This window comes from Oreochromis aureus, linkage group 11, assembly GCF_013358895.1.
Source record: "Oreochromis aureus strain Israel breed Guangdong linkage group 11, ZZ_aureus, whole genome shotgun sequence".
Lineage (NCBI taxonomy): Eukaryota > Metazoa > Chordata > Actinopteri > Cichliformes > Cichlidae > Oreochromis > Oreochromis aureus.
In genome coordinates, this window is record NC_052952.1 from 27,418,138 (window position 1) to 27,429,609 (window position 11,472).

Genomic DNA, 11,472 nt, shown 5'->3' on the forward strand with positions numbered 1-11,472 from the left:
AAGTGAAGTAAAAGCATAAATTCCTTATTTTCCAGTAATCGTCATTCACAAAATTTCCTCTAGAATTCCTCTCTTTCACATGCCTTCAGTGCAACAATGAAGTATTTCTTCCATCCACGTGCATCTCCTTTCTGAATCCCATTACTTTTTCAGGCTAGATCAATGCTCTCATGAGTAAATTTCCACTCGCCATGTCAACAAGTGGAGGATTAAGGTGTCAAGTAGGTAAATAAAGCCTGATACGTAATAGATACTTAGGACCTTTGGTTTGTGTGTTCTGGGTTGTGTCACTCATTCTCCGAAATGAGGTTGTCTTACTCCAATGAGACAAACCCAGAGAGCGCTGCTGTTTCCTGTTTATAGCCTGTGTGGGTAATGCTTTGTCTCTGGAGACAGCTCAGAAACCTCCAGCTGATAAAAGAAGGAGTAGAAGGGTTAAGAATAACATGAGGACAAACACATTTGGAGTTGCAATGGTGTTTTTTTTGCCACATCTAATCTCTTATTAGAGATATCAGGACAGTAATCTTGTTGTTCTATCTGAAACATGGTGCTACTTCTATACCAGAAACTTTTTTTAGACTTGTGTGTCTGTTTTGGAGAGTGAGTCCAGCTCCTTTTTCACATTTGAGCGCTTTAAACCAAATCAACGTGAGTGGGAAAGGGGTCAACGCAAACGTAGGTCAAATCAAGTGTGTTGTTTGTGAACTGGCAACTCACACAGTTACGCAAGAAAAATGTGTATAAAGGTTTTAAAAGGCACTGGCATCTTCTGTGGATTATAATGGAACAAAGTTCAACAACCCAAAACTGCAGAAGACACAGACCAAAGCAGACATGTGACCTTTGAAAACAACCTGTGACCACAAACAGAAGTCAAGCCTCATTCAACATTATTTTGAAGCACAAAGGTCTCCAACTAAGACTTAGCTATAGGCCAGCACACACTGCTGAGTTTCCCCATAAAACTGGACAGCCCTGGATTTTAGCACACACAGTCCCAGTGGGAACCAAATTCTTACCTCTCCCTGCTCAAAGATGAACAATAATAGTTAAAAAAAAAATGTGTTTGCCAGCCAGTTTATATGGTGTACCCTTCATCAGCACTATTTGTTGTGATTAAGCTCAGCTGGTTTAAATTATGGATACGCCCTTCCTCTGAGACCATTTCTGATGATGCTTCAGTAAAATGTACATCAACTAAAGGGCCAGATGCATCTCTCAGGTCCTGGACGATTTTCTATTTCCTAAGGACATGGTTTTCAGATACTGTTCATCTGTTGTAGATATTTTTTTCAGGCCTGTCACTTCTTTTTTCCCTCCACTCGTACCAATTTCCTCAATTTTTTTGCACAGCATGTTAAGATATTGCACACTTTTGACTAATAGCTCTTTGAGAAACCCTGTTGATGCAAAAATACAATTGTATGCCTGCCAAATTGTGTAATATTAGGCAGAACTATTTTGGTAGAACTATAGAAATGTTTTTGTGACAAGCTGCTGGCAACAAAGTGCCTAAAGATACTATTTAAATTTGGCCTTTGCCTATTATTATGTGTAGAAACAGTGCTGGTTCATCACTTAAATTAGGTGCCATTTGTACACATGAATGATTCACTGGCCAGTGTTAAGTAGTTGAACAAAAAAAAATAGTCACATATAAACAATGGACAAAAAATTCGTGAAAAAGCAGCCAATGTCCAAAGAAAGAAAGACCTTCAGAAAGCCTGGAGAACAGAGAAGTTCATAAACTTCATAAACTCAAGACCGTCTCAGAATCGAAAAGTGGCCTAAGGGTACATCTTTCACCATTTTACAGTGCGATGATTGCAGACATTCCCCAGCTCTCTGTGAATGGTACTCGTGGCCATAGATCAATGGTCATGACAATTTGCATATTAATGATAAAGAAACTGACCTCACAGTCAGTGGGCTAGTTTCAGTCACTATGCAAATGTATAAGGTTGGGGAAACCTGCATTCAGCTGAGACTGAAGAAGTCACTTGGATGAGTGATGAAACCTTCACCCACTGAAAACGCCACGTCCAGATGAACAGAATAAACAAGGGTATTACCAAGAGCACTTTAGAAACTCACAAGAAAGTCTGGCTGCAAGAGTTTTGCAAAGTACTGTTTGCCACTGTGCAAAGCAGAGAAACAGGTTTAAACTGCCATTTGCAACTAACAGTTTAAAGGCTACTATGACTTTATTTTCTTTCAAAATTAAATATATTAATTTTTTAAACTGTGATTATTTTTAATAGTTAGCTTCTGTGCTATCTTTTTATATACATCCTGAGAAAAACTGGACTGTAATCTATACAAGATAATCTTTACAATATGGTATACTACGCATCTGGTCAAGGAGCAGTGTTTTGTTAATTTATCACTGCCCTCAAGCACTGACAAACTTCCCTTATTGTTAACAATTGTGCACTGGGCAATGGTCCCTGTAATGCTCACATAGAGCGTGTCAGTGTGTTAGATCTGGCATCAGAAGCAGTTGTGTCCACTTTAATGGAGGCTCCTTGATTTAATGACCATGTGACATTAGGCATAGGAGTACCCTGAGGTTATCCATGGTTGGAGCCAGACTGTGCGTCTGCCAATCTGGCCTTGTTTTCTCCTTTCAGTCTCCCCCCTTAATGCTCACATTATGGGTCAGTGTTCTCTCTGCACCCCTCAGGGAAGCTTGGACTGGTCCATGCACTGCTGATTAGGGGTACTAAAGCTTCCTGCAAGAGCTCTAGTAGATCAAAGAGCAGAGTATGGTGGGCAACTCCATCCAACTCCAAAGACCCGGTCTAATCAAAGTTAAATTCAGGATAAACTTCCAAGTCTTACCACGGGCCAATTTCTGTAGACAATGTGATTTTGATTAAGGCTGATATTACAGGGATAATCCATTCTCTTTCAAACTAAGACCACCTCTTGTGAATGACAGCCGTGAAATACGGGCCCTCACAGACGGCCAGCATCAGAATGAAATTTGCCCAACAGCAGAATCAAAGATCTGTGAGCATCGTGAGATCTTGCAAGGTTGCACACAGTTTCTGCCGAAAGCCCCACTGGGACACATGAAAAGCTGCCCTCTCTCTACCCACATGTTTGAGTTGAACAAATTAACATGAAACGTTTGTTAGGGTGGGGACACATCTTTAAGGCAACTGTAAATTTGTTTCCCTGGGGCCACAGACTCATTAGTAACAAACAGATATATTCTCTCAGTGGAACTGACATCATATAAGCTGTAAATTCAGATGGTGTGTTTGATAAATGGCTGTCATTTAAAATCACGATCAACCAATAGAAGACTGCAACATTAAAGAGATCCATATCCATGCCCCTGGCTTTGATCCATGGCTTGTGGTTTCACGGTCATTTGGGCACCGGTTGAATTATAACCAAAGCTTGGCAGAGATGCTGGTTGCCTGTTGCTGTCCTCGTCAAAACGACAACAAGCGCTTTGGCACCTGGGTGCAAAGCCTCTGGACTGGCGGCAAGCTGCTGCGCTCCAACCCTCGTTAACTGGAGCAGCGTTTGGTGAACACATGGCCGATCCAAACAGTTGCAAGCCCTCTCTCATTAAAATTTGAACCTTGTTTAACTATACCACACGTTTCAAATTATATCATTCTGCTTACTTCTCGCTTTCATATCAAAAACCATTTGAGTATGCAGAGCTCTGCTCCAGCTTATGTGTTAAAGTTTAAATCAAATCCATCAAAGATCTACTTGTGTGAGCCGGATCAGTAACAAACTTGAGGCCGGAAATTTGTGCCACATCGTCACAGCTCACGTCCCTACAAGGTACGCCCACTTAGTCTCATGTTTTGGGACAAGATAGGTGTTGACAAGCAGCTTTTTGTCTACATTCGACCACCTTGATGTTCAAAGAGCCGAGCCGCTCCACGAGGTAAGAGTGAGCCCACGCATGTCACCACAGGCTCAAACCCCTACATGGTAAAAGGAGTGTGTCTCCTGTTGAGGAACAAGCACAAAGGTAGGGCAGATGTCCATCCCTAAGGGGACAATAGGGGCTTTTGACAGGGCCACTTATGCTCCTCAACACCTTTTGCTAAGGGACACATGATGAGACCTCTGTCTTCCTGCTGAATGAGCATAAATCAGAGAGAACTATTGGACCACTGAGAGATAGACAACATCCTGTTTCAGTTGACTTCATCCAAGGGTGAATTACAACAAGAAAAGTTGTTGGAGCATTACTCTCTGTAGGTGAGGCTTTGTTTAGTTTATTCACTGACTGTGGGATTTGGACTCAATCTGCAAACCATCTTTTCCCAGATGACCCTGCACTCAGTGTAGCTCATTAGCAAGCATGGAGGAGCCATATATCACCAGAAACAGAAATACATATGGAAACCATTTTATTTTAACCTGGTTAATCTGCTGAAGAAGTACAGTCAAGGTGGAAGTGGCCTGTTTGAGATGTTGCACAATCCCTAATGTTCCTAATTGGTGGTGTAGATTTAGCATATAGACACAGGTTTATAGGTTTTCATTTGAGAAGAAGATTGCATTTGTGCAGACTGAGGTGATTAGCTTCAGCGAAATCTGCATCTGTTCTGTGTCAACTCTATGGCAGATTTTTGTTTTCCTTGGGTGGCTGTTGATGACATCTTACATCTGCAACAAAAACCTTTGAAATATGTTTGCCTGACTGTTTATTACTGGTAAAAATGAACAAAAAAATTGTAAAAACAAACAAACAAACAAAAAAACAGCAAATACAGTCATTTGCAAAAGAAAGACCAGAAATAAAGTAAAACATTTTCACAGGATTCGAAATAACGTGCACTTCCATAAGAATGAAGAAGGTAAGTAGCAGCCAGGTGCTGCTGAACAACTGTACTTGATAAACTGATCATTGTCAGGTGTCACCACTTCTACAAAGCAGAATTTCTGGCAGTTTGCTGGTCTGGAAAAGGCCACAATCTTCCCAGAAGTAGATGTTCCAGCAAATTCACCCCAATGGTCAGAATGTGTAGTGATCTGAGAAACTTAAAAAAAAAAAAAAACACCCCAAAGGGCTAGCATGTTAAATACAAAAGTACAATTAGAAAAAGACTTACAAAAGAAAACCAGAGCTTAGGTTTGCAAAATTACAACAGAGCAAACCACAAGAATCCTTCACCTTTGGACAGATGGCCCCAGATGGAGAGGTTTGGTCATAATGCACAGTCCTATATCTAGTGAAAACCAAACACAGCATACCATACCAGCACAAACATATTCATACCAACTGTCAAAGCACAGTGGTGGAGGGGCAATGATTTAGGCTTGTTCTGCAGCCACAGGACCTGAGCACCTGCATTCATGAAGTCTATGAACTCCTCTGTATACCAAACTATTCTGGATCATGCACCAGGACAATGATCCCAAGCAAAAAGAAAATAATCAAGGTGTTGCAGTTGCTCAGATCTCAACCTAAAAGCACCTTATCAAAAATGTGCTTAAACAAAGGCCTACAAAACTCAACAAAGTGAAGCAACACTGTAAAGAAATGTTGACCACAACATGAAAATGTGGCAAAATTATTTAGAAACATTAAAAAGCTGCTACGTGAACACATTTACTTTCTAAAGGTGCAACAAACGCAGTAATATTCCACGCCTATCTAATATCAGTCCCCTACAGTGGTTGATTTAAGAGATTGTTTTTAACTTGTGAAATGCAGACATGATTAGCATAATGCTAACTGTACTCTTGGACTGTATGTAAAAGATGGACGTACCTCTTTGGTATGTAAAGGCCTGTTCTGAAGCCTGTAATTTAGCATTTTGTCAGCTGCCATGTTGGTGTTTTAATGAAACCGAAGTTACCATATTGTTGCAAGAAGGTGGCATGCTAAGTTAGCTGGTTTAACCAGACAAAGATACCTGCTTATTAGCACTAAATACAAATACATGTAACAGATACATATAAAACACCAGGATTTTACTCACCATGCCTGTTACTAAATGTGTGAATTTAGCCCATGTTTAGCTGTTATGAAGAGACGACAGCTGTATTTGTAAGTTGTAAAAATGCTAATTTCCATTGTAACATTTAGCAGTTTAACATAAAAGCAGCTTCTACCGATGAAACTATAATTTCTTAGCACCTCCTCTTTGGCTTGATTTTCTACCTCGATGGTTCCTGTTTGGTTTGAGTAAATTCAATATGTTTGACAGATAAGATGCTTCTATATCACATTACTAACACTACATTTATCTCATGGGATTCAGGATAGAAGGGTTTTGCTGTAAATGCTTTACGGATTATAAAGTTTCTGAGGCAAAGTTGTGATTTTGGATTAGAGTGCCACTTTAATATCAGGAATTATAGGGCTCTTAAACCAGCACACTGTCCTAATTTTCAGTCTTGTTCCAACAAATACCTCGACTTTTACAGTGTTCAGTATTATTGCAGGTGGCAGCACTGCCATCCAGCCATGACAGACTCTCTAGCGCTGCAGCTTAAAGACTCTGACCCGCATGCAAACCTTAAACCCTTACTTTCCAGTGTTTGTTTTCATAGACAGCTTGAATGTGTTAGTTCGAGCTGTTTATGTGGAGACCTTTTGGCTGATTGACCTCTAAGTCTCTCTGCAGCTTTTCATAATGCCACCTCCTTCTGTGGTGCAGCCATTCAACTACAGGAAGGACGTTCTGCCAAAGGCTATGAGTCCCTCAGCCAGCTGGAAATACCAGGAGAATGTCTCCCTATGAGACACAACAAATAATAAGCTTTAATATAAGGGAATACTGCACCCTCTCCATCCCTGGCATTCTCATCATACACTTAAGAATTTCCAACGCAGTGTTATGACTGCCCTCTTTAGTAAACAATATGATAGAGCTCTGAGCTGTCTACAGCCATGCCAGCAGATGGCTACGATCCACAACGCAGACCTCCACGGCTTGCCAGGATTCGGCCACGACCCAGACATCAATCAGAGCAACGGCACATTGGAGCTAAAGCAAAACAAGACTTCACGTACACCAAGCAGCTGTAGCACTCGATCAACAATTCTGACATGTTTAAGACTTTGTGAACATTGTCCTCTTTTTTTTTTACACTGCTGTCCGTCTTCTGTTAGCAAGATTGTGAGCACTAAAACAGAACAATGCTTGTGCATGGTATTCCTCCAACCAGATGTAAACTCCAAACAAAAGGCGTCGTAACTGGCAGCGGAGTGGTGGCGAGAGGGCTAAAGGTCAGCACAGAGAGTTAAATAAACACGAGGAGGACACGACGGTCCGAGCATGTTTAGCTTAACCAGCAGGTCTTAAGACAATACACTCATGGGTGGAAAACAGTGATTGCAAGATCTTATAGTGACTAAAATCTGTGCATGGCAAAAGACGCTCAGCTGAAACTTCTTAATAAGTTCTTTAGAGGTGAACAGAGCTGCAGAGTCTGGTGATATTTAAGTTCATTACTGTGCAAGACCCCAAAAGAAATGTACTTTTTAGGAATACACTGTGGATAACTGTCTGTAAGTTAATCACAGCATGCATGTCTGGCCCATGCACATTTTTACGTCTTAGACAATTTAAGCCAAATCATCTGCTCTTTCTCAAAACTTTAACCCTGTGCCGCTTATTGTTTAACTTAACCTGCAGAATGCAAAGTGCTGCTACATCAGCAGGCACATCAGACAGATCACCTCTGTCCAAATAGCCACCACATGGCTCACGACGCCCTCGTCACCCACAGAGATGCCACCAAATGGGCCAAGATGGGCCAGGACAGGAAGCTGGCCACTGAGCAGCTTCCTCCCTTTGAAGTGTCATTAATCCTCAGTCCCACGTTGTTTATGTGAGAGTGAGCTTGTGCTTCTATGTTTGCGAGGACCCATTTAACTGTTAAAGTGCATCCATAAATGCATCTATATGAAAATTAAAAGGTTGGGTTCAATCAGATGTTCCTTTATTAACCCGCAGGCCATAAAAAAACCTTTTAAATGTAAATAAAGACAAATCTGGCAGACAAATGTGCCATTTTTAACTATGAAGTGATGCTGTACACACACCCCAAAAATCTCACAACTTCACTGTTAATACCTCCTTGATTTTTCATGGGAATTAAGCCTTCTTGCTAGATAATACATGCAAGCAGAAGCTCCAAAGACGGTCCTGAGGAAACGAGTTCAGAGCTGGCTTAAGGAAAGAGGTACATTCAAATAAGAAGGCATAAAAAAACATTTCAGCTGGGCATGACTCTGTCCATCAATCCTTTAAAGTGTGCTAAAGCAGACACGTCAAGAGTCTTGAGCATTAAAGTTTGTGGGAAAGTGCTTTTATAACTTCTTTCAGGCAGATATATGGGGATTTGACCAAATGCAACCTCTGATATAACCGTCCCAAAAGATAGATTTAGTGTACGTTTTCCAGTGTACACTGAAAAGTATTCAGTGTTATTGAGATTTTTTTCCATAAAGAGCCCTTTAGAAGTAGTTTAGTCTTTTACAACGATTTTGATTTAAGAGGCTTTTTAATATAATTGTTGTTCTTCTGCATGATATAAAATAGCATAAAGTATCACCTCTAAATTAAAAGAAATTTAACTAAAGTTAGGCACAGATAGATATAACCACTGTGATGTTACTAATAGTTTAGTGAAGTCCTGTTGAAGCTCAGTGGTCATCACCGTCTCTGTTTTGATGATCGAAGGGTGGAATTGACCGAGAAACCGACGCTACAGAAAAAAAATATCCTACTTTACCATATTTTTTTTACCCTAGTGTGGACAATAATTTACACAATGAACATCCTGTTTTATTCACAAAGATTATAACTGCTGAGTGAGCCCATAAACTAATCAGGCACGTGTCTACGGAGCTCACAGAGTAAGGCCTGTTTTCTTATAAAGTGCAATAGAGCCAGACATATTTTTGCTACCACAGCCATTAAACCTTGTTGGCTATTACAAATGATGCAGATTTAACCCATTTCTGCATTGGCTTCAGTTTTAAGAAGTTTTATGTTTTACCTACAAACTATAGCGTAATCTCAATGCTTTCCTATAATCGTTTACTGACCACTCAATGCTTTTAGAGGATCCCTGACTGCAGCAAACTAGTGTTAGTGTGTTAGTGTAAAGCTTTCTACCCATCGTTACACATTTCACTTGTTTTAAAAGCCTACAGAGACTCTGTCTACCTGAGTTACAACAGTTTTGTTTATTCCCTCATTTGAAATTTATTGAGCATATCGAGAGTCTAAGGAGTTAAACTTCGCCCACAGATCAGCTGATCTCAGTACCAACCCACTTCATGGCTCAGCTTACGCAGCCCTACGCACCATATCAACAAATCTCACGTCTTCACACTACCGAGGTTGTTTTAGTCTGCCCACAGCTGTTGCACTCTGCAAGCTGCTTTTCAGCCCACCCCCATGCTGTGTCAGAGTTAATCAGGCTCAGGTCTGCTGTGACTTGTGCAAAATGTAAATAACTACAGATGAAACTATAAATCCTTTTATGACAATAGCCTTCGATATAGTAGTCGTATCTGAAGAGTATTTCTATTTCCTCTCATGCAGTAGCTCTTCTAGCTGGATGAGCTTCGCTGAAAATAGGTGGTGACACATCTGGTGCAGCAATCAGGATGCATTAACCTTTGAATCGGAATCAGAAGACTGTTGGCGGGTAGTTCTGGTTGTTGTAGTTAAAATAAAAATGTTAAATGTTAAAATTGTCCTGAATGAACAATGTTTGAGTACATAATAATGCTGTTTTAAATGAATAATGGCTTTTAGAGAACAAGACTTTGGGGGATAAAGTAAAAAAATAAATAAAAAAGTATGAGTACGACTGAGATATTGTCAAATGAACCTTTGCAGAGAGGTGGAGGATGAGAGACTCTCTCACTTCCACATAGTTCCACCAAAAATAAAACCCACTTTTTCTCAGTTGAAACCTCACATCTCCTTTTTGAGCCTGGACGCAACCCTGTTGTCTCAGTCACCCTCTCAGTACGTGATGTTTCACAGCTTTTGCAGGATTATCGCCTTGAGTTAACAGGGTCTTAAATAACTCACTGGCACCAGGAATCGTACTGGGAATTTGCCACCTGCTGCATCGGCCATCCACAGCCACACAGCAGCGGAGAGAGATGGGGTGAACGTACTCCTGGGTGCGAGGATGGCGTCAAACAAGGCTGAGGGTCACGCGCCACCTCACGCACCATGCTCAACAGGAAGTGTGGCTTCCTTGAGTTGTTGCCGTGAGGGCAGAGGTCAGAGAACAGGAACGGCAGATCGTGTTACGGCACCCAGATGTGGCAAACAAAAGCCACAGCTCCAGTCTCAAAGTGCCCCAAATGTACTGTGCAAGCTTAGCTCTGCAGAAACTGGAACTTGTATTCTGGAAGTGTCTTTCCTTTATAATAACGAAGTTTCTTGATCTCGTTTTAAAAGATATAACCTTCTAAGGCTTTGTTGAGCCCTTTTGCTATTTTTATGGTTCACATTTGCATATTTTCCTATTTTAAAACATCAGTTTAACACTTACCCTGTGAGCTACAGAGAAGCTTCACTGGACGAGTTTTGCTCTGTTGAATGTAAAGTGTAAAGTGTTTGGCAAAGCCGGCACAGCACAAATGACTGGACGAGAGGAGACTTTGCGTATGATTTATACACTCTGGGTGGAATCACGTGAGCCTTTTGCACGTCTGTGTTTCGGAGCCTGTTTATGTTCTCAGTAAAATATTTCCAGTGGCTCTCTGCTACACCGTGCTTCCTCACCGGCCTGTCCGCTCCGTCGAGAGTGATGAGCTTGGGAATGAGAAACAGGTGTGTGTGAAACGTGGAGATCACTCCTTTATCTCTCGCTCTCTTTCCCTCTCGCTTGACCTTTCTGGCCGAGTCATGTTGAGCTGCAGAACAAGCAACAAAAACACAGGAGGAGGGGGAAAAGCAACAGATCGATCAGCTTTTTAATTTGGTATCAACTGATCACAAACTGTCTGCAGCTAAAACAGCAAATAAATAAGGAAAGTGGAACACAAGATGTAAAAAAAAGCACTGAAAAGTAAATATTTCTGAAAATGTTTAAAAAACTGAAGCCTACACTACAGGCAACTTAGACAACAGATCACGTGTATTACATGGTAATTGCATGTATGTGTTAAGTAGTCAGATCATCTACAAGAGGACAATAATGATTAAAGACTAAATCCAATCAGATGCTGGATTACTGATAACAGTTAACGAGTAGCACAATCAATCATCCTGAATAAAACAACTACTGCCAGTGTTAAGAACTAGTAATAAAAGTGAAGTGATTTAACAGTTTGATGAGATCATCTTAGGACAGGGTGGGGGTTTAGCAGATAACACCTCTCCCTGAAAAACTTTCATATTGCTACCGCACAGATAACATAACTGTCTGAGCCACACTTGTGAGTCTGACATCAGAGGATTTTTTCCTTCACGGTCACCATGTAATGAACTATTATAACTGTGA